The sequence below is a fragment of the Cervus canadensis genome, chromosome 30, assembly GCF_019320065.1.
Source record: "Cervus canadensis isolate Bull #8, Minnesota chromosome 30, ASM1932006v1, whole genome shotgun sequence".
In the NCBI taxonomy this organism is placed as follows: domain Eukaryota; kingdom Metazoa; phylum Chordata; class Mammalia; order Artiodactyla; family Cervidae; genus Cervus; species Cervus canadensis.
Window position 1 is genome coordinate 38,640,636 of NC_057415.1, and position 27,129 is coordinate 38,667,764.

Consider the following 27,129-nt stretch of genomic DNA (forward strand, 5'->3'; position numbering starts at 1 on the left):
GCATATGATTGGGAAATACTCTCATTAAGGAGATTGTCTTTTCACTTTCTTGATATATCCTTTAATGTACAAAGAGTTCTTAATTTTGATGGCATTTGATTATTTTATTTTTTCTTTTGTTGACTGCTTTTAATGCCATATACACAGTCATTGTCAAATCCAGTGTCAAGAAGATTTTCCCCCAATATTTTCTTCTAAGAGTTTTATAGTTGTAGCCCTTAAGGTTACATATTTGATCCATTTTGTGTTACTTTTTATACATGATGTGAGAGAGAAGTACAACTTCATTCTTTTACATGTGGGTATTTAGTTTACCCAGCACCACTTGTTGAAAAGACTGTCCCCAGTTCATCCACTTTATATTCAAAGCAGTCAATAGAAGTAAACAAGTAAAGCATTTACCCCAGAGAGAGAAGATCCTAAAAGCATGTCCAGGAAGTCTTGACTCTATAGACGAGAGATGATTTACTGTGAGTTCCGTGGAAGGAGAAACTGCTTGTGTAGAGTTCAACACAGTAACCTCAGTTCCTAGAATCATGCCTGGCACATCATATGCTTTCCATAAATATTCGTTAGAAAAAAACAATCAATGAGTAAATGGCCTATGTTTGCATTCTGAAATAAAGTGTAAGAAAAAGGCAAAGACTGTGTAGGCTAGCCATATAGAGTTCAAAGTTCTGAAACTTGGTAGTGGAGATATTTCTGGGGAAATCGGGCCTTCTTGGTCTAGAATGCCACTACCGTGTAGCATCCACTGCTGCGATCTGCTAATTTTCATGGTTCTCTCCTTTATTAGAGTGGAACCTTGAAGGCTGCAACCACCTTCCACACTCCCTCCTCAGGGACTGCGCCTGAACTTTGCCTTTGTCTAAAATACTCTTTTTACTTCCGATTACACTCACCGTCACACCTCACACACAACTGAACATATACCCCATACACACAACTTACCCAGCTAACTCTTTGTCATGTTGAATATCTCAGCTCAATATCACTGTCTCATCAATACCTTCTCTGCCTGGACAAGGTCGGTCCTCCAGCCAGATCCCCCTTACCACTCAACATATTCCAATGGAGGTAATTATATATTTGTGACATGATTGGATAAATGCTTCTTTTCCCCAGCTGGTGTATGCCTGCCACACTGAGATGTGCTTAGTGGGATTTTAAAAACCACCCAGTGAACAAGCCTATAGGAGACTCCCAAATGTGGTTAATGGTCATTAGTTGGAATCAATCATTATCTAGGTCTAAAGATAATGATAAAATAGTGAGTGGGACCAATGGGCAAAGACCATCAGATGACAACCACAAGCACAATGATAAAAACAACTCAAGAGAACAGCTCTTAAATATGTTCTTCTCTCACTAATCACAGACAAGCAACATTCACATTTGAAAATGAGTTTGGCTGAGGACTATTGATTTTCTCTCTGCTCTGCCTCAGGCTTTGTGCTGAGACTCCAGGTCTCAAGAGGAAGAACACCCTGCCCTGATTCCACTTGGCCTTGGTTTACCTCCAGCTCAAACATGCCTGCCTGCCTGTCAGATTTAATTAAAGGCCAAAACAATAGCAACAGCAGCGAAAGCAGGGTGGTCAAGAGACCTTGCTCGTTTTGTAAAGTAGAACATTTAGAGGGGATTTTCAGAAGGCAAATGAGCAAAGCTAAGATCTCTGGGGCATCCCTGCCTGGCAGCTGTGGAGAGGGCAGCTCCACAGGTCTTTGGGTCCCTTGCCTTCTAGGTGGGCAATGTGGGAGGGAAGAACAACTCTGTCATTATGGCCCCAGAGGACTTAAACCAGACAGAATTGGAACAAGGGCTCCAAATAGCCCGACTTGTTCCTGTTCTGGCACGCCAGCTGAAAACATGCAATCAGACGTGGCTGCACCCACAGCCCCAACCTCAGGTGCTTGACAGACTGGGGATGGATTAGAACACTAGAGGGTGGTGAATGAGAATAGGGTGCCCCTAGCGAAGGAAGGTGGCGATGCTTATAGCAAAGGGCTCCTTGGGGCCGACATTCAGCCAGACTCATGAATCCTGTCAGCCCCCTTATGGGCACAAGCCACGTTTTCCCGTAATCTCCCTGCAAACTCCTCTCCGATTGTATCACACATGCTTTCTCCTCTTCCTTACCCTCGTTCAGCATCACAACTCCCAGGTAAGTCTTCCATATTACACGAGAATACACGTGTTGCATGGGGAGAAAGAAAGTGACAAAGTCCAAACCTTTTGTAATGATGAGGGGAGAGGAAAGCATAGGGACTTTCTAGGTGCTTTTGTCCTGTCACTCAGGATACCCTCTAAGAAACAGATAAATTTTACAAGAGGTAAGAAGGTCTTCCATCTTCCCTAGTTTTTATTTGAAAAAGAAAAATGTCCAACTCTCAGAGAATTTGAAATAATATTATAATGAATGCATATTTATATTCTTCACTTAGATTCACCATTGTGAACATCTTGTCACATCTGCTTTATCTGCATATATATGTACACACACAGAGCATGGATTTTTTCCCCCAAAACCCTTTGAATGTAACTTACAGGCATAGTAACATTATAACCCTAAACACCTTAGAATATACCTATCTATGGAACACCAGAACCTTTCCTTACAGAATATACTAATATCATACCAAAGAATTTAACATTAATAAGGTAATTGCCTAACATGTAGCCCATATCCAAACTATCCCAAGTGCTCTCCAAATATAATCTTAAAAACATAGCTCTTTCAACACCAAGATGCAATTAAAGGTTTCTTAATGCGTTTGTTTTTATGTTTCCTTACTGTATTTAATATACACCCTCCCCTACTTTATTCATCTGTTTATTTGGTGGTTTATATTTGAAAAGTGAAAGTTGCTCAGTCATGTCCAACTCTTTTCAACTCTGTGGACATATGGTCCATGGAATTCTCCAGGCCAGAATACTGGAGTGGGTAGCTGTTCCCTTCCCCAGGAGAAATTTCCAACCCGGGGATCGAACCCAGGTCTCCCACATTGCAGGCAGATTCTTTACCAGCTGAGCTACCAGAGAAGTCCTGTTTATATTTATTCATGGGCAATTTTTTAGAAAGTTTCAGGCTAGCTGTCTTGCTGAAATGCCCCAGATTTTGGATTTTTCTGTTTCCTCATAATGGGATTCAAGTTAAACCTTTTGTGGAGGGTATCAAGTAACTGACTTTGAATCACATCAGGAGGCACATAATGCTAGTTTATCCTATTATTGGTGTTGTTAAATTTGATCACCTGTTTGTTAAGGTAGGAGTCCCCATGTGTCTCCATTATTAAGAATCTCTTTCCTCAATTAAGATGTGACCTGTGAGATTATAGTTTGAAACTCCATAAATGTCCTGTTTTTTTAAGACCCTTTTAACCAATGACTTAAACCTGTTATTGACCCTTTGTGAATCAATTATTTCTTGATGTTACCAAATGATGACTTTCTATTTTATTATTTCAATAGCATATATTAGTATTCTATATAGAGAATGTTCCCTTTCTCTTTCAAGATGGGAGGGTGTAGATTGCATCTTAAAGACAAGATCCAAAAATATATAGGAATAAAGCTTACAGTACTGATCACATCTGCCTAAATATTCCACATGGACTTAGATGCTTCCCTTTATGACCGCTCTGCTCTGATGTGGGTGCGAAGCCCTCCAAGATCGTTGGATACCCCAACATCTTCATCCTCCTGGTTCTCTGAGCATGACAAATCACCAACACTATATGAGAAATTTAGAGAAAAAAGTATGAAAACATTCTTATAAGCTATACACATGAAATTTCTCATTTGGGATGAGATTAACCTAGTAGGGAATCGGTTTATTGTGGGAATAGGGTAGGAGGTCATAGGGTTTAGACTGAGACAGTTGTGGCAAGGAAGATGCATTAGGCACAGTGAAACCTACTGAAGCTTAACTCCTAGTATAGAACCTGGGTAGGGTAAGAGGACTAAAGGAGAATGAGCAAGAGTTGGAGGTTCCAAGGCACGTCTGAGACGAGTAGGACAGGGGCACAGTGGGGGTCTCTTAGCTGCTTCAGAACACTGCGGACTTTCTGGGCACTGCATGCAGTCTTAGCTCCTCCACGGAGCCCCTCCTACGTGAGAACAGACTGCCTTGGTTGAATCAAACGTCTGACGGGGAGGCCATGGTGTTGGGGTGATGGCCACCATGACACTCTTGCACCTCCTAACTGCTCTCTGTGGCTCAGCTCTGGTGCGATTTGGTGTTCTGCAGCCTCAGAAACAAAGCTGACACCAAATCTCTCCACCTCTGCCTGACCAGGGAGTTCCTGCCGAGATTAGAAAAGGGGAAAGCGGGTACACGTGTGGGCGGAGAGGGGGCATGGCGGCAGGGAGCAGAGGGTAGAGACGGGTGTCTTTGAATCAGCAGAACAATCAGTACTAGGCAGGGGCAATTTTGAAATTAGGCTTCGGATTCTATTTTATCTTATTTTTTACCAAAAGGACCAGCCTCTCTCTGATGAAGAAGTCCTGCTGCTCTATTGTTATAATCTCACCTCCACTCACACAGTTTCACGCCGTTACATTTCTGACCCACTTTCTTCATCTCCTTTGCTTGTTACCTTCAAGAGCAGTTTTAGCTCCCAATCCCAGCTAGTACCTTGCTTAAATTGCTTTAATCTCCAAGTGCTTTTTATATTGATTTTACACAGTTAAGCTGCCAATCAACTCCTCTCCTTGTGCAGCAGCGGAGGGCGAAGAGATTAAAACAACAAACAAATAAGGCCGGAGCTAGGAAGTTGGTTAGAATTTCCAAGTGAATGTCAGCAGCACCGGCAGCGTCTCTTTCCCCCTCCCACCATGAAAGGTGCAAGGTTATTACAAACAGACTGTGCCTAGCTTTGTAATGGCAACAATAGCAGGCATTTAATGAGTAGCTGCTCTGTGCGCTAACCCTTCTAAATGTTGCGCTCTTAGTAGCTCATTTAACCCTTGCAACCAGCACGTGTGGCAAGTCATATCATTATTCTGTTCTAGGAGAAGAGGAAACCGAGGCACAGAAAAGTTAAGTGACACATCTAAGGTCACCTTAGCTAGTGAATGGTAGGGTAAGTTCCCAAAGGCAGTCTGTCTTTAGCATATGAACTTGTAGCCAGTTCGCTATATGGACTCCCTCAGCTTGTTGCGAATTCTCCCTTAGGCTGTAGCAAAGAGCAAAACAGGAATGCCACCTTCCAAGAAACAGAGGGGAGACTGGCCAAAACACGTGAAAGTTAAGTACATCTTGCTTCTTAATCTAATGGACATTCACGAAGCCCTGGTTATGTCCAGGCACCCAGCTCGACACTTGGAGATACAGAGATAGGTGCAGTTTCGGTTCTCAGAGATCTCAAAATCTAAAGGAATCTAATCGCAGAGAAGCAAGTCACCTGGGAATGGTGGTGAAGGAGGAAGGAAAGGCAGGCACGTGAGTCAACAGTTCTCAGTCTTTCGAGGTATAACTCACACATCACCTCTTCTAGGAAGCCTTCCCTGACCACCTTCGGCGGCTCTTCTCTTGTCAGACCACTCACTCTTGAGCACTGCAGCAGTAGAACCACTTGTCTGTTTCTCTAGCTAGATAAAGGGCCTGAAAATGACATCTTGAGGCCCCTTATCTAGCTGGGCCACCATCTGTTTTCATAAATAAAGTTTGACTGAAACACAGTTGTGGCCATTTGCTTACATATTATCTATGACTGCTTTTAAGCTACAAGAGTGTAATCAAACAGTTGCATCAGAGACTCTCTGGCCTGTGAAGCAGAAGCTAATTACTACCTACCCCTTTTCATAAAAAGTTTGCTGACCCCTATACTAGGCTATCAGTATTTTTAGGGCAGGAAACTTGCTCTTTACTTCTGAATCTGTGGTAGCCAGCACTGAAAGAAGAGGATCATTCTGGGATCATTAAATCTCACTGTGAAGCATCATTTAAGTTTGGCCTGGGATAAGTCTTAAGATGAAGCTTCCTGCTAGACAGGGAAGCAGAGGGAATGCTGGAACTCCTGCCCAGCTCTTTGGTTTCCTGGCTCAGCGCACACCCCACCAAGGACAGAGCAAATGGCTGGGTGATTTAGCAACCAAACCCAGGACTGCTGAAGTCACTCTGTAAGAACTAACATACATAACAAAGAGAGGCCTGGGTACCGACAGAGGGAACAAAGTGGAGACAAAGGAAAAATAGACCCTGCACGAGATGATTTGCCACTTTAATTTTCCTAGGGGGTGACATAACTTCTGTAACAGGTAGGTTATTTTGGTTCTTCGTTAGGACCCTTATTATTAAATAACATGGTGTTGGATGTATCTAACTGCACCTGCTGTGTTAGGGATCGTGAAGTGGAGTACATAATAGCACATCTATCTTGGGAAGGACCGAAGGGGAGTGGGCGTGAGGGTGGGCAAACGACAGATTGGATGGCGGGTAGAAATTACCTGCAAGATTTCCGTGCTCTGAGCTGGTAACAGGCCCAGTGTGTTTGAATGAACATTCCATCCGAGCAATTGCTGGCAAGAGGGTCATCCATCTTGAAAGGGAACAATTTTGCTTGAATCACGGTGTGCCCAGCAGGAACTCAGCTGGTCTGAACATTTTTGGTATCTTGGCCGCCGCTTTTCTCCCAAGTGGTATGCGGGGAACAGTTAAGTTTTCAGAGGACAGGCCGCAGCCTGCAGAGAGGCCTACGAGTCAGGGGGGAGGCGTTAACCTGCCGAAAAAGGCTGACCCACGATCCCTAATTTCTATGACTCAGACACTGCCAGAGTGAGACAGGCTGGACTTCTGTTGTTGCCGTGGAAAATCTTGCTGCGTTGGGCTCCATGTGAACTTGAATCAAAATGCCCTGAAGGCTGTCAGATCCTATATTCTTCTTTCCTTGTGGGCCAGCTGAGAGTCTTCGTTCATCTGTTGTAGGTGGTGGGGTGATTGGGACTTTAGGTTCAAAGGGATCTTAAAAATGAGGTTCTAGGCCCCGAGCCTGTTACACAGAGTGAAGTAAGTTAGAAAAGGAAAAACAAACATTGTATATTAATGCATATGTATGGAATCTAGATAAATGGTACTGATAGCAGGGCGGCAATAGCAACTCAGATATAGAGAACAGACCTGTGGGCAGAGCAGAGAAAGTTGAGGGTGGGGCGAGTTGAGAGCGTAGCAGTGAAACATACACTGCCCTGTGTAAAACATGACCCGTGGGAGCTTCCTGCGTGACCCAGGTAGTTCAGCCTGGGGCCCTGGGACAACCTAATGGGGTGGGATGGGGTAGAGGGTCGGAGGCGGATTCAGGAGGAAGGGGACATATGTGTACCTAGGGATGAATCATGTTGTTGTATGGCAGAAATCAGCACGACATTGTGAAGCAATTATCCTCCATTTAAAAATAACAAACAATGAGGTTCTGGGAATTCCCTGGTAGAACAGTGGTTAGGACTCTGAGCTCTCAGTGCTAACGACCTGGATTCAATCACTGGTTCGGGAACAAAGGTCCCACACGCTGTGCAGTGAGGCCAAAAAAGAAATGAGGTTCTAACATTGATCAGTGGTCCCCAACATCTGGGCACCAGGGACTGCTTTCGTGGAAGACAATTTTTTAATGGACTGGGAAGGGGGATGATTTGGGGATGATTCAAGCACATTGCATTTATTGTGCCATTTATTTCTAATCTAAAGCTGCCACTGATCTGAGAGGAGGTACCAGCCTGGGGCCCAGAGGTTGGGGACCCGTGACCTAACCAACATTACAGTCCAGTTAGGGAGCTCTTATGACTGATGGTGCTTGAATACCTAGTTGCTTGAATACCTCCTTTTTTGAAGATTTCAGCTCTTCCCAAAGCACACTGTAATATTTTGAGCCGACTTAACTATTAGAAAACTGTGCAGTGTACTTCATATTGTGTCAATATGTCTTCTTAATGTCAAGGAGTAGCCCAATCTTGCTTTTACATAATACACCTTCAGGTATTTGCAGAATGTTTCCTTTCCACCCCTACCTGTCTTCATCCCCCCACACACATATCATGAGTATTCTCTTCTCGGACTTATACAAACCCATTTCCTTCAACCTTTCCCACAGATATGGTTTCAGCTTCACTCAGGGCTTTGACTGACTGTTTGGTAACATGTCTCAACCTGTCCTTCGCCTATTTTAGTCTGTGATCCAGAATGAATACAATGAGACAATGCTCCTTTCCTCCTGCTAAAGGTGCTTCTCTCACGAGGCAAAATACATAGGACGAGTCTTAGGTGTTGAAAATAGTCAGCTCTCAAGGAGAAGCCCTCAAACCCTTACCATAAGGGTAAGTACAAAGACCAGAAAGCATTTAATGGGAGAGGGGGTGTCAGGCACAGTGGGTTCCTCCTTCTGATTTCAGAAGAACTCACACAGTCGCTGGAACATTGAGCACTCTGGTTTAGATCCAAAGATAATTTGGGGGTGGGGTGGTGGTGGTGGTTGTTATTTTTCAAGGATTTGGGAAAATGCATTCACTAATTTTGAATTTTTTTTTCCCTAAGACACTGTTCTACAATAAAATAAAAGTAACCTGAATGGTTGTTAGCGATGCTTTGCGAACTTAGGCAACTAACCTCTGAACTAACTCCTTCCCTGTGACTGCAGTGATTTGAAAATGCAAGGCTAGTTTGCATGAGGTAAATCAGTGAGCTTCTGCTTGCTTTCTCTTTTTATGATTTTGGCAAGAGGTTTTTACTTCCCTAGCTATTCAGGGAATTCCCAAGTGATTTTATGGACAAAGATGTGGCATTTTGCTTGGGCCAGAACTTTTTGAAAGAACCAAGCTGTAGGGTGTCAGGGGTGGAGGAATCCGAGAAATCGGCAGGCCAAGGTTGTCACTTTGTGAGTGAATGTCAGCTAGAGCTGATCCTGGACTGAGTCGGAACACGAGCCAAGGCTTCCCAAGAGTCCTTAACTTCTGCTAAAATGGAGGGGTCTCACTAACATTCCTTTTTACTCTTCTAGGATGGTAGCATCAGAGATGCAATCTTGGAAAATTGGATGATTTCTATACTGCTTTTACTTCCTTCTCTCCCGACTCCTCCCTCTCTCCCCCCACCCCGCCCCCGTTTCCCTTGGCTTTTTTCTAGAGCTCTTCTCGAAAATGTCAGGCTGTCTCAGTTACACTGAGGGGAGATAGGAAAAGGGGGATTATCCAACACTAAAGTAGAGTGTTGGAAAGGAGTCTGTGAATCCTGGGAGCCTGTGGTGAAGGTAGCAAGACAAATCAAAGCCAGAGACGGAGGAGAGACAGCAGATAAGTGCCCTGAAGTGGGCCTTGCAAAGCCATCTTCACGAGGCTTTAGGGTACCCTGGTGTTCTGGGTATGGGGTGTTTCATAGCCCCAGGAGGTGAGGGGTGGTCAGGGAACCTTGCAGAAACTGCAACCAGCTCTAAACAGTTCCAAAATCTCCCATCTTTATCTTTTAAAATTTTATGTGAACTGTAGATTGTACTCCATAATACTATAATCCATAAAACCTAAGATGCATTTATTGTGAGACACATTATTGCTTTATCACTAAGAAAGAAAGAAAAAACACTGCAAATTAAACTGTGACATAGCATTGATTGTAAAATTCATTCTAATTTCAAAGGTGTTAAAGCATGAATGAAATATTGGATATTTGTCTGTTTTTAATATAAAAAAATATTTCCCCTCAATTTTTAAATAAGCTTGCTTCATAAAATGTACCGTGGTTGTCCTTTGGCTTTGTGTATCCACTGATACCTTACCACACACCCCCAGAAAGATTTACACTGTCATTTAAGACATTAATTACACCATTTCCTGGACTTGGTAGTACAAAGTACCTTTGGGGGATACAGGGAGAAGCTGTGGAACCATTTCCATTTAAAATCCTACAAACTCAGGAAAATTAAAGACACATGTTCAAACAAAAACTTGCATGTGAACGTTTATGCTGGCATTATTCATAACAGCCAAAAAGTGAAAAGAAGGTAAGTGCCTATCAAGTGGTAAGTGGATAAAACAGTGCGGTATATCCATGGAATATTATTCAGCCCCAGAAAAAAATGGAGTACTGAACTGACACATGTTACACCTTGAAAGCATAACGCTAAGTGAAAGAAGCCAGTGACAAAAGACATATTTTATAGGGATCCATTTACACAAAATATCTAGAATAGGCAAATCCATAAATGCAGAGACACTAGTGGTTTCCAAGGGCTGGAGGAAGGAGAGGATAGGGAGTGATGAGTGACTTCAATAAAAGCAGGTTTGGGGAGTGATGAAAATTCTTTGACATTAAATAATGATAGTGGAAAGGCATCATGACTAAAAGACCCTGGATTGCACACTTTAAAATGATTAAAATGGTGAATTTTACGTTATGTGATTTTGATCTCAACTTTAAATATGGGTTAAAAAACTACAAAAATTTTTCTTGTTTCTCTCACCATCACCCCAGTTAAAAGCAGAAGCAGGGGCTTCCCCAGTGGTCCAGTGGCTAAGACTTCACGCTCCCGAGGCACGAGGCCTGCGTTTGATCCCTGGTCAGGGAATGAGATCCCACATGCCACAGCTAAAGATCCCACGTGCTGCAACTAAGACTCAGCGCAGCCAAACAGATGAATAGGAATAAGTATTTAAAAAATAAAGCAGAAAGCAACTTTGTTGGAAGTAGAATTGGGAGGAGGTTCAGCCTTGCTCTTGCCCCCAAGAGTGACCCCTGGGAGGTCTTTCTGCAAAGCCCTGGGGCTCTGAGAAGCCCAGATGAAACCCAGTGCCTTAACCTCTCCTCACAGAGTGGCCTCCTCTTTCCCGGCGTGCTGCAAGGCCCACCCTGCCTTCTTCCAGGAGCAGGCTCCCTGAGTAGCAAGAAGAGTGCGCTTCTTCAGCATATGTCCCCACTTTCCCTTTCTGGATCTTCCAGGTACTTCAGATTCAAACTGCTCCCCCCCTGGCTCCAAGTCCCTCACACATTCCGGAGCCAAGTTTTTATGCCGCCCACATCCTCCACGAAAGGCCAGCTACGAGGACACTGGAGAAGCAGTGTGTTCTGCGGGAAAGACTGCTTCCCAACCTTGAATTCCCTCTAGACTGATCTATATGCACATGTACATTTCACACGCACATGTGAAGCATGCGCCTTGCTCAGGCCAGGTTCTACTCGGCGCAGGCTCACCTGAGCACAGCAGATGAAATATCCAGGGGTGCCTACCGTAAGCCCAGCATATTCTGAGAGATGGTCATGTCAGACTCACTTATTTATTCTACGTTCTGACCGGGCTTTTTTCCCCACAGTGACTTAGTTGACCCCCACCTGCATATCTCGGGTTTCATGGCAGACACACCATCTCTGACCCCAGATTCTCCTGATCCTCATGCCTGCCGCTGTGTTCTCTCCTTCCAGTAACTGCTTCTGTTGGCTCTGAGAGCAGCCTGGATAAGGAGCCGGGAGCCCCAGGCTCCACCTACGCCAAGTCACCAAGATTGAGCTCACGATGCCTTTTCCAGCTTCTTACTTTATGCTGTTTTTCTCTCCTTGACAGTCTCTTCCCTCCTCGTTTTGCCTGTCTCACTCATGTTTGAAGATGCAAATTCAGTAAATGGAGGCTTGTGCATGTTTGGGAAGATTCATCTTACCTCCCACTCTACATACATAAAAATGTCAGAGATTGTGTAATGAAACGTACACAATACACATCCAGTCTTAAAGCATAAAGAGGGAGACCCACAGTACCCGGGATTGCAGCTGTGACTACAGACTGATCTTAACCTACAGGGGTCAGGAGTGGTTATACAATTCAACATGTGGTTTGCTCTCCCACGGGAACTGAAACCCTGGACAAAGTCAGAAACCTTAAGGAACACCCTCTCTTTAGGATGGGGATTTTACCAACAGCCCTGCACACCCAGGGCTAGACGTGGAAGTCAGAGCCTCGTGAGAAGTCAGCATCCTTGGCCAGAGCCTAGTACTCTTATAGAATTTAAAGCCACATGATTTGGACTGGTAAGACTCCAGATGAAAAACTAATATATATATTTAAATATATTTATTTATATATATTTAAATTATATATATATATATATATTTATTTATTTAATCTCAAACTAATCAATAGGGATGCTTCTGTAAGACAAAACACCTGTGGTTCCTACTATACACCCTCTACTGAGATGACTTCCTAGTAAAAATTGTGTACCACATAAAGAAATAAGCTACAATGAAGGAGCATCTTAATATGAAGCCAATGGAAGAATTTACACTGAATGAACTGGATAGTTGGACAATCTGAAGCATATTTTAAATATACATTTAAAGTGGTAAAAAGATAAATGAAAGTGGTATACGTAAGTCAAGAAAAATAGAATATGGAAAAATAATAGATGGATTTTAAAAATATAAATATAAAATTTAGAAATTATTTGTACATATTAAAAACACAATGGATTGATGATATAGTAGACTAGAGAAGAAGAGAATTCATAAACTGGAATATAGCTTTGAGGAAATTGCCTCAAACTACAGAAAAACGCAGATCACAGATATAAAGATAACATATAATTAGATCTCTCTTGAAAACTAAGAATATCCAACATGCATTTAATGGAGAAAATGTAAATCTAGAGGAAATTGAAATTCATAGAAAATTAGGCAATTTTTTCCATTTTTAAGTGAAAAAGCTCATAATAAAATTTATGAGTCTGGCCATTCTAAGTGTGCAGTACAGTAATGATAAGCATTGATATTCACATTGCCGTGAAACAGATCTGCAGTTTTTCAACCTGTAATTCTTAATTATATTTGTTTAATGACGGATTTTCAGTTCCCTTCCCTCCCAGCCCCTGGAAACACCCATTCCACTCTCTTTTTCCATGAATTTGATGACTTTGTTGTTGTTCAGTTTCTACATTGCGTCCAGCTCTTTGCAATCCCATGGACTGTAGCACGCCAAACTTTCCTGTTCTTTACTATCTCCTGGAGTTTTCTCAAATTTGTGTCCATTGAATCAGTGATGCTATCTAGCCATCTCATCCTTTGCTGAGGATAAAAACAAAACAAAAAAAAAACCAAATCTATACCCGATATTTTATATCAATATGATAGAATATTAAAGATAATTCTTAAAAGCTACCAAAAGGGAAAAAAGCTTACTGACCAAGAGATGACCATTAGCTTGACAACTGTCAACCTAGCATTCTGTGCCCAGCTTAGTCTATCATTTTGATGTGAGATTGTAATGGAGACATTTTCAGACAGAAAGAAAGACTGAACTAATTTATCTACTCACTGGCCTCTTCAAAAGGACTATTAAAGGTTGAACTGAATGATAAAGAAAATTGAATCTGAATGGGAAGTATAAGATGCAGGAAGCAGAGTTGAGTAAATAGCATTAAGGATACTGTTAGCACTAAATAAGCATAAACCTGGTATGTATATTCAGGGTTGATTTCCTTTAGGATTGACTGGTATGTTCTCCTTGCAGCCCAAGGAAGGGACTCTCAAGAGTCTTCTCCAGCACCATAATTCTAAAGCATCAGTTCTTCAGCATTCAGCCTTCTCTGTGGTCCAACTCTCACAGCAAGGAGATCAAACCATAGTTTGATTGTTGCAGAGTCCTATATGCTTCACAATATTTATGTAGAAAACAGAAATGATCAAATTTAAACTTATTAAATATAGGATGAACATTTAAAATGGAAGAGCAATCTCTAAGCTAGAGTATATAACTTCCAATTTTAAAAAGAGGAAAGATAAAAACTTTCTATTTAATAGAAGTCGGGAAAAGAGGCAAAAAGAAGCCAAGGAACGGCACCTAGTGATGCAAACGAATATCTAGATCTGGATATATTAACATGGGCAGATCACATAACATATAACATTACATGACATTCAGAATAAAGAGAAAGCTGACAAAGCTGAGGTAAGATTCTAACTTCCTATAGCACATGGTATCATGGTATGCATTGCTCATGGATATGTACAAATGCATACATATAATTATGAATTTCTAATGCTATTACAAGGCTAGCTGATGCTTCTAAAGATAAAAGAGAGCATAGAATTTAAAAGTCCCACAGAGTTTTCTGCTATATTGGTAATGTCTAATTCTATGAGTTTTGAAGCATCTATGAAACAATGTGGGTATTATTTACTTCCAGGTGGGGAGTATGTGAGTGTTTTATGATGTTGTATTATTCTTATACATTTCTATAGATTTAAAATATTGGTGGCGCTAGTGGTAAAGAACCTGCCTGCCAATGCAGGAGGCAAAAGACACATGAGTTCCATCCCTGGATTGGGAAGACCTCCTGGAGGAGGGCATGGCAACCCACCCCAGTACTCTTTCCTGGAGAACCCCATGGACAGAGGAGCCTGATAGGCTATTGTCCACAGGGTCACAAATAGCTGGATGTGACTGATGCAACTTAGCACCACATGCATGGAAATATTAGCTCTGGATGCCTCTCTCCGTGAACCCCTCTTAGGTCCTTTGACTCTAGACCACATTCTGTACCTCTCTCCTGCACTCACAGCTCCATGCACTTACCCAATCGAGCATTTACTGTATAATAACTTAGGAGGTGTTCTCTAGAGACACAGCCTGAGATAGGGGTTTGGTTTCATGTGATTTAGATAGGGAGGATAAGCAAGGCGAAAGAACCGAGTACAGACATGGTCTGAGGCACAGCTTCACGCTGACCTGATCCACAGGCCAGGTCTCTAGAGCAAAACCAACACACCAGCGTTGTCTCTCCTCAGTGTCCATTTGGCTGTGGGCTGATCACTCAGGAAGGCGAGTGGCGTCAGGCCGCCAAGGGTCATTCTCTCAACAGGACATGTGAACCCTACCAGTCAACACTCACGGCAAGTAAGAGTTCAGTGCACTGGCCTTGTAAGTGACACCCGAGTCAGCCTCTATGACACCCACGTCATCCTCTCTACATTTCTAGTGTATGAGCTCCTTAAATCAAGGACTGTGTTCTACAAGTAGTCTGGCCTCCAGGCCTAGATCAGTGCCTACGTAGTTAGAATCTACCAGGCATTTAGTGAACTGAGATGAATCCAGAAGAAAATGATCCGGCAATGCAAAAAGGTGCAAGTCAATAGGAAAAAGTCAAGTCTGTTTTGGCTCCTGCATTCCTGAATCCATCAGTGGAATGCCATCTTGTTGATTTTCTGATAAATATACCTGTATGCATGCATCTATTCATCAAGCATTTATTCAGCATGTACTGTGTGCCAGGTTCTAGAGATTAGAAACTGTATATATTATGCTTATGTCATCAGGGAGGTTACCTTATAGTCAGATGAGTAAGGCAGTCAATTCCTATCAATTTATAGTCATGGAGTCTCAGCTTCTGGTGTCTGTGGAACATTCCATGCTGAATAATTGATGTTAACTGCCCATAAGCCCTTACAATTCAGAAGGGGAAACAGGAATGCACGTAAACAAATTTGCCATCAGATAAGCTGCTGTCAGGGCTTCGCTGGTGGCTCAGATGGTAAAGAATCCACCTGCAGTGTGGGAGACCTGGGTTCAATCCCTGGGTTGGGAAGACCCCCTGGAGGAGGGAATGGCTACCCACTCCAGTATTCTTGCCTGGAGAATCCCCATGGACAGAGGAGCCTGGTGGGCTACAGTCCATGGGGTCACAAAGAGCTGGACATTACTGAGTGACTAACACTTTCACTTTTCACTTCAAGCAGCTGTGAATGCAATAACTTGAGTTTGACTATGTGATATATGTTCAATACGATATATAATTCATTCATTCATTCAATTATTCATTTGTTCATCATTCTTTTGAGCAAACATCTAACAAGGGACTGTGTGTACTAAACCCTGAGAGCACTGGGTATAAAGTGTTGAACAAGATATAGCATGGTTCACAAATTTACAGACTGCAGACTAGTAGGAAAGGCAAATATTCAAAAGTTACTTGTAAATAAAGAAATCATGGCAAGCTGCAACAAGTCTATGATTGAAGAAAACCAAGAGCTACGAAATGAGGTAAAGGAGGAAGCCCTGAAACAGTCTTAGGGGTTATGAAAATCACCTCAAATGCATTTATGCTTTTATCTGTTATGGACAAAGAATTAGGACAAGCAAGGAGTAAGGGAGAGTGTATTTCAGACACAGGGAGAAGAACCACAAAGTCTGTAATGCTGGCTGGCAGATAGCACAGGAGTTGGAGAACAGCTTGTGTGGGGTCAGAGGGGCCAGATGATGAATTTACAGGTCTCCTTAAGATATATGAATCTCGTTCCAAGCATAAAGAGAGGCCACCGGAAAGTTTAAGCAGAGGGTGATACGATACAATCTGTGTTTTAAAAAAGATTAACTACTCGAGTGGAGAGTGGACTAGCGGCAAACAAGAATGGACCTGCAGAGGAAAGACCAACGATGGTCCAGCACTGAGATAATAGAGGCTTGAAGTAGTAGGTATGACAGGTTCAATGCATATATTGAGGGTTGGATGGATGGACAAAGCTGGGAGACAGATTGACTATGATGGGTGGAGGAGAAGACAGAAGAGCAACTCCAGATTTCAGGTTTAAGCAACTCTAGATGGCAGGACTATTGTCTGAGATGCAAAAGGGTGGAGTAGAGACTGTTGTTCATTTACTAATTTGTGTCCAATTCTTTGTGACTCCATGGACTGCGGCATGCCAGGTTCCCCTGTCCGTTACTATCTCCTGGAGTTTGCTCAGATTCATGTCCATTGAGTCAGTGATGCCATCTAACCATCTCATCCTCTGCTGTCTCCTTCTCCTTTTGCCTTCAACCTTTCCCAGCATCAGCGTCTTTTCCAATTGCCGACTGACAAAACTCAGCAAGGATTCCAGGGATAGACGCTATCTAAATGATAGGAGTTATAAAGGAGGATGTTAAAAAAGATGAATATATAGGGAAAGAGGGTTGTTTTAAGCAGAGAACAAGGTGGACAAAAGCCTGAGGCTGAAAGAGTGCATGGTCTGGAGAAGTGCAGTGAAGGAGTATGACGATAGATAACTAACGGGAACCTTCTGTATAGCACAGGGAACTCTACTCAATACTCTGTAATGGCTTATATGGGAAAAGAATCTAAAAAAAAGAGTGGATATACATCTATGCATAATTGATTCACTTTGTTGTACACCTGAAACTAACACAACGTTGTAAACCAACTATACTCGGTACAAATTTAAAACAAAACAAAGAGTATGACATTGGTATGCAAAGTGACATGACAGGCAGATGTTGCTATCAGGACACAAAATTGAAAAGTTGAGTAGTTATGAGATATCAAAATCTTTGAAATTAAATGGGGAGAAGATACTCTTTAAAGGTTTTCAGACACTGAAGTAACATGTTCAGACCTGCATGGTTTTTTTTTTGTTGTTTGTTTTTAGTTTTATTTTAGGAAGAGCTCCAGAATTTCTAGAGCTCTAAAAGGGAGGGGAAAAAAAAAAGTTGGTGTTGGAGAAAGAGACATTTTGGGAAAATTGAAATATATGCAATCTTTTTTTAGCATCTCTAACAGATCAGTTTAAGAATATGAGCATGCATTATGTATAATTTGGGTTGTTTTTAAAAGGATCATGTTTCATGTTTGTTATATATAGAGCTGCTAAGGCCTGTACAATTCTTGGAATAGATTTTATCTTCCCATTAGGATGGAGGTGGGGAGGGGGGGTGTGGTGGCGACCCATTGGTCAACAATATTGCCCTGTCAAATCTTGTCATTTCCAACCTAAATTTTCATCTCTTTTATAATTCAGAAAAGAAAGGCTGGCTTTGTTTTTGTGTTTGGATGGCCTGCTCTATCAACCACTAAAGTGTGCTTTGGACAAAAAGCAAAGGAAAGAAAAATACGCCTGGGAAATTATGGAACAGCATATACTATGCATGGTGTGGAATGATAAAAAAATAAATTTCCTATTTATGTCTTCCTGGTATTTTATTTATTAAAAAAATATTAAAACAGTGTCCTTGACCAGGAGTCAGTAAACTTTTTCTGTGAAGGGCCAGATAATAAATATCTTTGGCTTTGTGGGCTCTGATCTCTGCTGCAACTCTTTAACTCTGCCTCTAGCACAAAGGCAGCCACAGATGACACATAAACAAAGGGACACAGCTGCTTTACAATAACTTTGCTCACAAAAACAGGTGTTGAGCCGTATGTGTTGACCTTTGCCAGAGACTCCTGAATCTGATATCATAAGGATTTTCTTCGCTGCTCTTTAAACATGTCTGTTTCTGCCTTTGTATATCATGCATAGTTCAGAGAGTATCACTGTGCTTCCTTTATGACTTACAAAGGTTGCTCAGTGCAGCCCACTCATATTTGGGTAGAGCTGGTACCCGAAAAGAGTGAGCCCCAGGTATGGTAGTCCTTTCTCTCAAGCAAAGTTACAAAAATTTGTCCTTAAACTCAAACTTACTTTTGTGTCCCCCACTCTTGATTTGTCTTGAGTCAATGTGTTTCAACTTCTTGCTTGATGACTAATAAAATTTGCTTCTCAGGCAAAATTCTCACCCACCCTAAGAGAGTAGGGAAGAGAAGCACGCTGCAGCAGAAAGAAAAGGACAGGGAGACCAAGGACGATGATGCCATTTAAAGACTGGCAGGGATTTTAGGCTGGGTTTCTCCACAAGGAGATAGGGGGGCAGGATTTTAAGGCAAATAGTCTATCTGAGAGGAAATCCTGGGAAACAAACGGAGGAAATGAGCAGTAAAAAAAGAAATCCATCCGGAATGTGTCATCCCATGGGCAAACTGACACTCAGTCCTTCTAGGGAGCCTTTTAGAGTCTGTAGAACACACCTCACAATTGTCCCTCTGGAAAGCCAGAAAGCTGAGGTTTTTCCTCACCCCTTCCTTGGTGGCTCAGGCAGGAATCTGCCTGCCATGCAGGAGTCTCGTGGGTTCGATCCCTAAATCGGGGAGATTCCCCTGAAGAGGAAAAGGTGATGGGCAATGTACTTTTTTCTGTAGACAAAGGAGACTGGCGGGCTATAGTCCTTGGGGTCACAAAGAGTGGGGCGTGACTCAGCACACATAAGCAGGTGCTAGAGGCAGGAAGTGACGGTGTATACAGAGACTGTCCACTGAACCTCCAGGCTGCCTCTGATGGGGATCAAGGAGATATGGGTGGAACACCAAGAGTATATGCTATGGACACTGATGGCCAGGTCTCCAATACACGCGTGGTGCTATTTTACCTGACTCACACCCATTATTTATTCTGTTTTTATCCCCACTCAACACTATTGTCAATCTGAGAGCTAAAGGGGAGTCTGGGGCCAATCTCCAGGAATGGGCTTTAAATTAGAAAATTCTTCTGATTTTTCCAAGCCCTCTCTCTTCCCAGTATATCAAAATCCACTCTTAACACTAAAAACTTCACCTTGCATTCATGCAGGCATGGTACAAGTTTAGCAGGAAAGAAATCAAAGCAACACAGTCACAATCCACTAAATCATCCCCAGCCTGTCACTGACCCACACGGACTATAGACGCAGGGTTTGCTAGGTAGTCATCCACAGATGGTGTGGTACACAAATCTGATGACGGCCGTTCTAACAGCCCAGGGGAAATTTTCTTGGTTTGGAAACTTAGAGACACACACCCAGGAAGAGAGGGGGGAAAAGTGTTTTGATAGAAATATTAGGTGCTTTATAAATGTTAGCTGGTATCCTTACCATAGATATTTGGGGAAAAAAAAAAGAAAGAACTGACTAGCTTTTAACATGCTTCCCTGTTTTGAAGTAAAGAATCCGCCTGCCAATGTAGGAGACACAGGAGATGCAAGAGACGTGTGTTTGATCCCTGGGTCAGAAAGATCCCCTGGAGAAGGAAATGGCAACCCACTCCCGTATTCTTGCCTGGGAAATCCCATGGACAGAGGAGCCTGCAGGCTACAGCTCATAGAGGTGCAAGAGTCGGACATGCTGAGCACATAAACAGTCTCCCTGGCTTAGATCCATCTTTCTGAGTTGGAGTAAGCAAGGCACTGATTTAACAATAGCACAAGGGCTAACGCATGGGAAAGACATGAAACCTGGTTTCTGTGTTCCTCTGGAGGGCAGAGCCAGAACTGATGGGGGGAAAAAACTCTAAGAAATGACTGAGCTCAATATGAGGGAGAACTTTCTGGCAGTTAGCACGATCCAATAGTAAAGCTCTGCTGCCTTGTGAGGTAGTGAGCTCCCCACCAGTGGGGGGGGGGGGCTGGCTTCTCACGTGTTGTAGCCAGAATACTGGGAGAGCTGTGGCCTTTGGTGAATGCAGGGAAGAGATATTACCCCCGTGGTCTCTTTGAAATAACGGTCTCTTGAATCTGATAGCCTGGGCTGAATCTTGGCTGTTATTCTTCTCTGCTCTCAGCTCTAGTCTTCAAATATATTAAGATGGAGGTAATGATAGTGTTTTCACACTGTTCATGGGGTTCTCAAGGCAAGAATACTGAAGTGGTTTAACATTCCCTTCTCCAGTGGACCACTGGTTCCAAATCAGGAAAGGAATACATCAAGGCTGTATATTGTCACCCTGCTTATTTAACTTATATGCAGAGTACATCAAGAGAAATGCTGGGCTGGAGGAAGCACAAGCTGGAATCAAGATTGCTGGGAGAAATATCAATAACCTCACATATGCAGATGACACTACCCTTATGGCAGAAAGTGAAGAACTAAAAGCCTCCTGATGAAAGTGAAAGAGGAGAGTGAAAAAGTTGGCTCAACACTCAAAATTCAGAAAACTAAGATCATGGCATCTGGTCCCATCACTTCACGGCAAATAGATGGGGAAACAATGGAAACAGTGACAGACTTTATTATTTTGGGCTTCAAAATTACTGCAGATGGTGACTGTAGTCATGAAATTAAAAGCTGCTTGCTCCTTGGAAGAAAAGTTATGACCAACCTAGACAGCATATTAAAAAGCAGAGACATTACTTTGCCAACAAAGGTCTTGTCTAGTCAAAGCCATGGTTTTTCTAGTAGTCGTGTGTGGATGTGAGAGTTTGATTATAAAGAAAGGTGAGCACCGAAGAACTGATGCTTTTGAATTGTGGTGTTGAAGAAGACTCTTGAGAGTCCTTTGGACTGCAAGGAGATCAAACCAGTCAACCTTAGAGGAAATCAGTCCTGAGTATTCATTGGAAAGACTGAGGCTGAAGGTGAAACTCCAATATTTCGGCCACCTGATATGAAGAACTGACTCATTTGATAGACCCTGGTGCTGGGAAAGATTGAAGGCTTGAAATTGAAAGATTGAAAGATTGAAGGAGAAGGGGATGACAGAGGATGAGATGGTTGGATGGCATCACTGACTCAATGGACATGAGTTTGAGTAAACTCCGGGAGTTGTGATGGACGGGGAAGCCTGGCATACTGCAGTCCATGGGGTCACAAAGAGTCGGACACAACTGAGTTACTGAAGTGAACTGAATGATTGTATATTTTAATAGGTTTGTTCTGTGAATCTTTTAAGATTATGTATCTAAAGTGCTTAGCACAGATCTAGTTATTGTCATTGTTGTTTAATCTCTGGTTGTGTCCAACTCTTTGAGGCCCCATGAACTGTAGCCCACCAGGCTCCTCTGTCCATGGGATTTTTCAGTAAAGGATACTGGAGTGGGTTGCCATTTCCTTCTCCAGGGGATCTTCCCGACCCAGGGATTAAACGGGCGTCTCCTGCATTGGCAGGAGGATTCTTTACCGGTGAGCTACCAGGGAAGCCCCGGGTCTAGCTATAATGCTCATTGAATTGATACTGCCGTTTGTCATTATAAGGGGTTCTGATAGTGTAGGGATTTACACAGAAATTCTCTTGGTCAATACATCCTGGGCACTCTGTTTGTCTCAGACTTGAGTCAGATGCCAAAACACAGAAGTGCTTATGCTGGATTCTACTCCACAAGGAGCTCCAAGAATGTATGTGTTTGTATATAGGGATTTCCTAAGGGTTAGGGAGTCTGGAGAATTCTGCTAGCATGAGTCGTGGGGGATGATCTTCTGCTGAAGCCCAGAAGCTCTGCCTGGGAGAGAGCTGTTCTTGTGGGCAATGGAAAATAGGTGAGCCACATTATCCCACGCCATTTCTAGAAGGGTAGCAAGAGGCACAGGATACTCCAGAAGACTATAGGCAATCTGACAAGTTGCACGGGTTTATCTAGGAAAATTAAAACGAATGCTAAGTCATCCTTCAAGGGGAAGAAGAAGACTCAAATAGGTGTCAACCTCCATAGGGTTTGTTTGTCCCAGACTCATGGAAACAGTAATTGAGAAAGAAAAAAAAATGAACTGCAGAGAACTATAATTTGTTGAGTGCTTACTAACTACTAGGCACTGCCCTAGATACTTCACATGCATTGAAGTATTTAAACTATTCGCTAGCCTTATGATATAGGTATGGCTATTATTAATATTGTTCTACCATTATAGTAGAAACTGAAGTTTGGGAGGCTAAGCTACATACCTGTGGTCCAAAGGTACACAGGTGGGAGAATTCTGTTTACCCAGGAGGAGAAGATGGTTGGAGAATCATTCATTTGCTAGCCATTTCCCCTAAGCCAGAAGGCTCTTGACGGTGGTTTCTAAGCTCTGTGGGAAGAGCTGAGCATTCTGGACTGAGATGTGTTTTACCACTCCTACTTCCCTGTTGTAACCAGGAATTCCAACCTGTTGGTAAAACTGCTTTGAGATGAATAGTATGAAATGGGCAATGAGGATCGAGGACAGAAGTGGCAGTTGCCATGGAAATGCTGGGGTTTTTGTAGAGCCCAGTTTTGGGCGATGACACTCATAAAGGTGTGTGAAATGAGAATGTTCTCCTGTGATGGTAAATAAAGATGGGACGATCACAAGGAGGACCCCTTCTCCAGAAGCAGTGGTTGGATGGTTTGACCCAGGTTGGGGCACAGAAATAGTCTCGTATTTATAAGCCCGAATTCTATGTGATTTCCTAGCTGTATAATCTTAGGTCATCTAAACTCTCTTAGTTTCAACTTCCTTTTAGGTAACACTCTCTCCTTTGGAGGACTGCTGTCCATATTAAATGAGTTAATAATGCAAAGCATCAAACATTGTCAGATATTTCAGACTGTTAATAGTATCTGACCCCCTGTGTGACCTTGGATTTCTTCTTCTACCTGTCTCGAGTGAGGTTCATTCAGTGTGAAAAACGGGCCAGAAATCAGCTTCGTTCTAGACTTGGCAGCAGAGCAAAGGTGGAAATGATTACCTCTGCCAATCTCGGCGAGGCCTGACCTTGTGGAAAATCAAACAAACAGAATCTTATTTTCAATCCCCACAGGGAGAAGCATGTGTAGGGGTCACAGTTGCTCTGCCAACTATTGGCCTCTTTCATGGACATTTTAAAAAATATATTTCGCTGGTGAAACAAAGCCCACAGGTGTCTGGCAGAAAAGCAGAAAGCAGAAGGGGGCTTCTACTCTCTCCCCCATTATTGCTAATGCTCATCTGGGCCTGCTGATGAGAAAGCAGTATCAGTGCTAGAAGGCCGGCAGCTGCAGCATAGTGCTGCCTAGGGCTTTCTAGAATATTTCAGGCCCTGATTTAAAAGCAGAAACCTCTCCAAAAGTAAGACTGGACACCAGGAGAAAAGCACAGGGCGGTTGTGTCAGAGAGTTTCTCTGTGATGTCTAGTGGTTCTAAACGCATTGGCTGGCATGTGATACCTGCTCAGATCATTCACATCTTTACCCAACTATCCATCCTGCCTCCCCCCCCCCCAAAAAAAAACCAGAAATGCCCTCCTGTTAATATAAAATCAATAAGCTTTCCCTAGATGGATCCTAGAGGAACCATCCTGAGGAGTCTTGAACAAATGACTGTGTCCTTGGGGTTTCAGTTTTTTCCACTATAAGAGGAGGACAGTGCTACTTACCTTAAAGATCATTATATGCATAGAGGCTTCCTACCAACTTATAAATGAATGGGAATGTATTTGGCATTGTTCTGAGGGCTGGGGCTGGGGTGAATAAAACAAAATTGCCCTCAAGGCAATGTTTTTATAGGGAAGTCAGACAATAAATTTATAAGCAAATAAGATAGTTTCAGCTACTGACATGAGGTATGAAGAAGATGAAACAGTGCAATGTGATGTAGAAAGACACGTGGTCCTACTTTAGTGAAGTGATTACAGCAGGTCTTTGAAGCGGTGACCTTGGAGTTGACACATGAATGACAAGTAGATGTCAGTTCTGCAAATATCTGAGGGCAGGACAATGTTGGAAGAAGAAATAAATGGAAAAGCCAACGGCAGGAACACAACGGGGCCTCCCTGGCGGCTCAGCTGGTAAAGAATCCGCCTGCAATGCAGGAGACCTGGCTTCCATCCCTGGGTTGGGAAGATTCCCTGGAGAAGGGAACGGCTATCCACTCCAGTATTCTTGCCTGGATAATTCCATGGACAGAGGAGCTTGGCACAATGTGGGATGTTTGAAGGTTGTGCTTGGCAGTTAGTGAACAAAGGAAATATGGGAGAGAGATGAGAGATCTGAACAGCTTTTTAGTCACAGTAACTCACAGCTGACTCAGTTCCAGAGTTAAAATCTCAGTGGAGAGAATTCTGGTTAAGCTTGAGTGAAGTGTGTACCTTTCAACCTGTTAATTCTAGCTGGAGGGTCAGGCTTATATCAGAACTTCGTAGCTCCAATGGGAATCATATGGATGGAGTGAGGGGAGAATGTAGTTCCCATAAAGAAAAAAAAAAGGAAAGTACTGTTCCCCAAATGAAAGAAGAATGGTTGTTACTTAAAATGAGTCATTCATGAATCAACCCAGGTTCTGTGGTTCCAAAAAATTTGACAGTTTTGGCTACCTCTCTCTTGGGGTAGGTTGAACAAGGCATCATATGTCCAACTCTGGAAGAGGAACCATGCTGCAAAGATAGAAAAGTCTTGTCTAAGGTTACCTAGGTTATAAAAGGCTAAACAAGATAGTTAGGTAAGATTTGAGTTTGAAATCCTAAGACACCATTCTCTATTCCTTGTTCACTTATCTGTTCATGTTTATTGTCCATCTATTATATTCTAATAGTAGTTGTCCTTTAAAAAAATCTTTCAAAGAACTTTGGAGAAAACCAAACTTCTATGAAGACCTACAAGACATTCTAGAACTAACACCTAAAATTCAGGTCCTTTTAATCATAGGGGACTGGAATGCAAAAATAAGAAATTAAGAGACACCTGGAGTAACAGGCAAGCTTGGCCTTGGAGTGCAGAATGAAGCAGGGCAAAGGCTAACAGAGTTTTGCCAAGAGAACGCATGGGTCATAGCAAACACCCTCTTCCAAAAACACAAGAGATGACTCCAAACATGAAGATCACCAGATGGTCAATACAGAAATCAGACTGATTATATTCTTTGCAGCCAAAGATGGAGAAACTTTATTCAGTCAGCAAAACAAGACCAGGAGCTGACTGTGGCTCCGATCATGAAGTCCTTATTGCAAAATTCAGACTGAAATTGAAGAAAGTAGGGAAAACCACTAGACCATTCAGGTATGACCTAAATTAAATCCCTTATGATTATACAGTGGAAGTGACAAATAGATTAAAAGGATTAGACCTGATACATAGAGTGCCTGAAGAACTATAAATGGAGGTTTGTAACATTGTACAGGAAGTAGTGATCAAAACTATCCCCAAGAAAAAGAAACACAAAAAGGCAAAATGGTTGTCTGAAGAGGACTTACAAATAGCTGAGAAAAGAAGAGAAGCGAAAGATAAAGGAGATAAGGAAAGATATATCCATCTGAATGCAGAGTTCCATAGAATGTCAAGGAGAATAAGGAAGCCTTCCTAAGAGATCAATGCAAAGAAATAGAGGAAAACAATAGAATGGGAAAGAGTAGAGATCACTTGAAGAAAATTAGAGATACCAAGGAAACATTTCATGCAAAGATGGGCACAATAAAGGACAGAAATGGTATGGACCTAAAAGAAGCAGAAGATATTAAGAAGAGGTGTTAAGAATACACAGAAGAAATATACAAAAAAAGATCTTCATGACCAAGATAATCACAATGGTGTGATCACTCACCTAGAGCCAGACATCCTGGAGTGCAAAGTCAAGTCACCTTAGGAAGCATCACTACGAACAAAGCTAGTGGAAGTGATGGAATTCCAGTTGAGCTACTTCAAATCCTAAAAGATGATGCTGTGAAAGTGCTGCACTCAATATGCCACCAAATTTGGAAAACTCAGTAGTGGCCACAGGACTGGAAAAGGTCAGTTTTCATTCTAATCCTAAAGAAAAGCAATGCCAAAGAATGTTCAAACTAACACACAATTGCACTCATCTCACTTGCTTGCAAAGTAATGCTCAAAATTCTCCATGTTAGGTTTCAACAGTACATGAACCAAGAACTTCCAGAAAAGAGAATTCCAGAAAAACATCTACTTCTGCTTCACTGACTATGCTAAAGCCTTTGACTGTGTGGATCACAACAAACTGTGGAAAATTCTTCAAGAGATGGGAATACCAGATCACCTGACTTGCCTCCTGAGAAATCTGTATGCAGGTGAAGAAGAAACAATTAGAACTGGACATGGAAAAAGGGAGTGGTTCAAAATATGGAAAGGAATGTGTCAAGGATCTATATCATCACCTACTTATTTAACTTATATACAGAGTACATCATGCAAAATGCTGGTGTGAATGCAATACAAGCTGGAATCAAGATTACAGGGAGAAATATCAATAACTTCAGATATGCAGATAACACCATGCTTATGGCAGAGAGCAAACAGGAACTAAAGAGTCTCTTGATGAAAGTGAAAGAGGAGAGTGAAAAAGGTGGCTTAAAACTCAACATTCAAAAAGCAAAGATCATGGCATCCAGTCCCAGCACTTCATGGCCTATGGTTGGGGAAACAATGGAAACAGTGAGACTTTATTTTCTTGGGCTCCAAAGTCACTGCAGATTGTGACTCCAGCCATGAAATTGAAAGACACTCCTTGGAAGAAAAGCTACGCCCAACCTAGACAGCATATTAAAAAGCAGAGACATTACTGTTGTGACAAATGTCCATATAGTCAAAACTAAGGTTTTCCCAGTAGTCATATGTGGATGTGAGAGTTAGACCATAAAGAAAGCTGAGCACTGAATAATTGATGC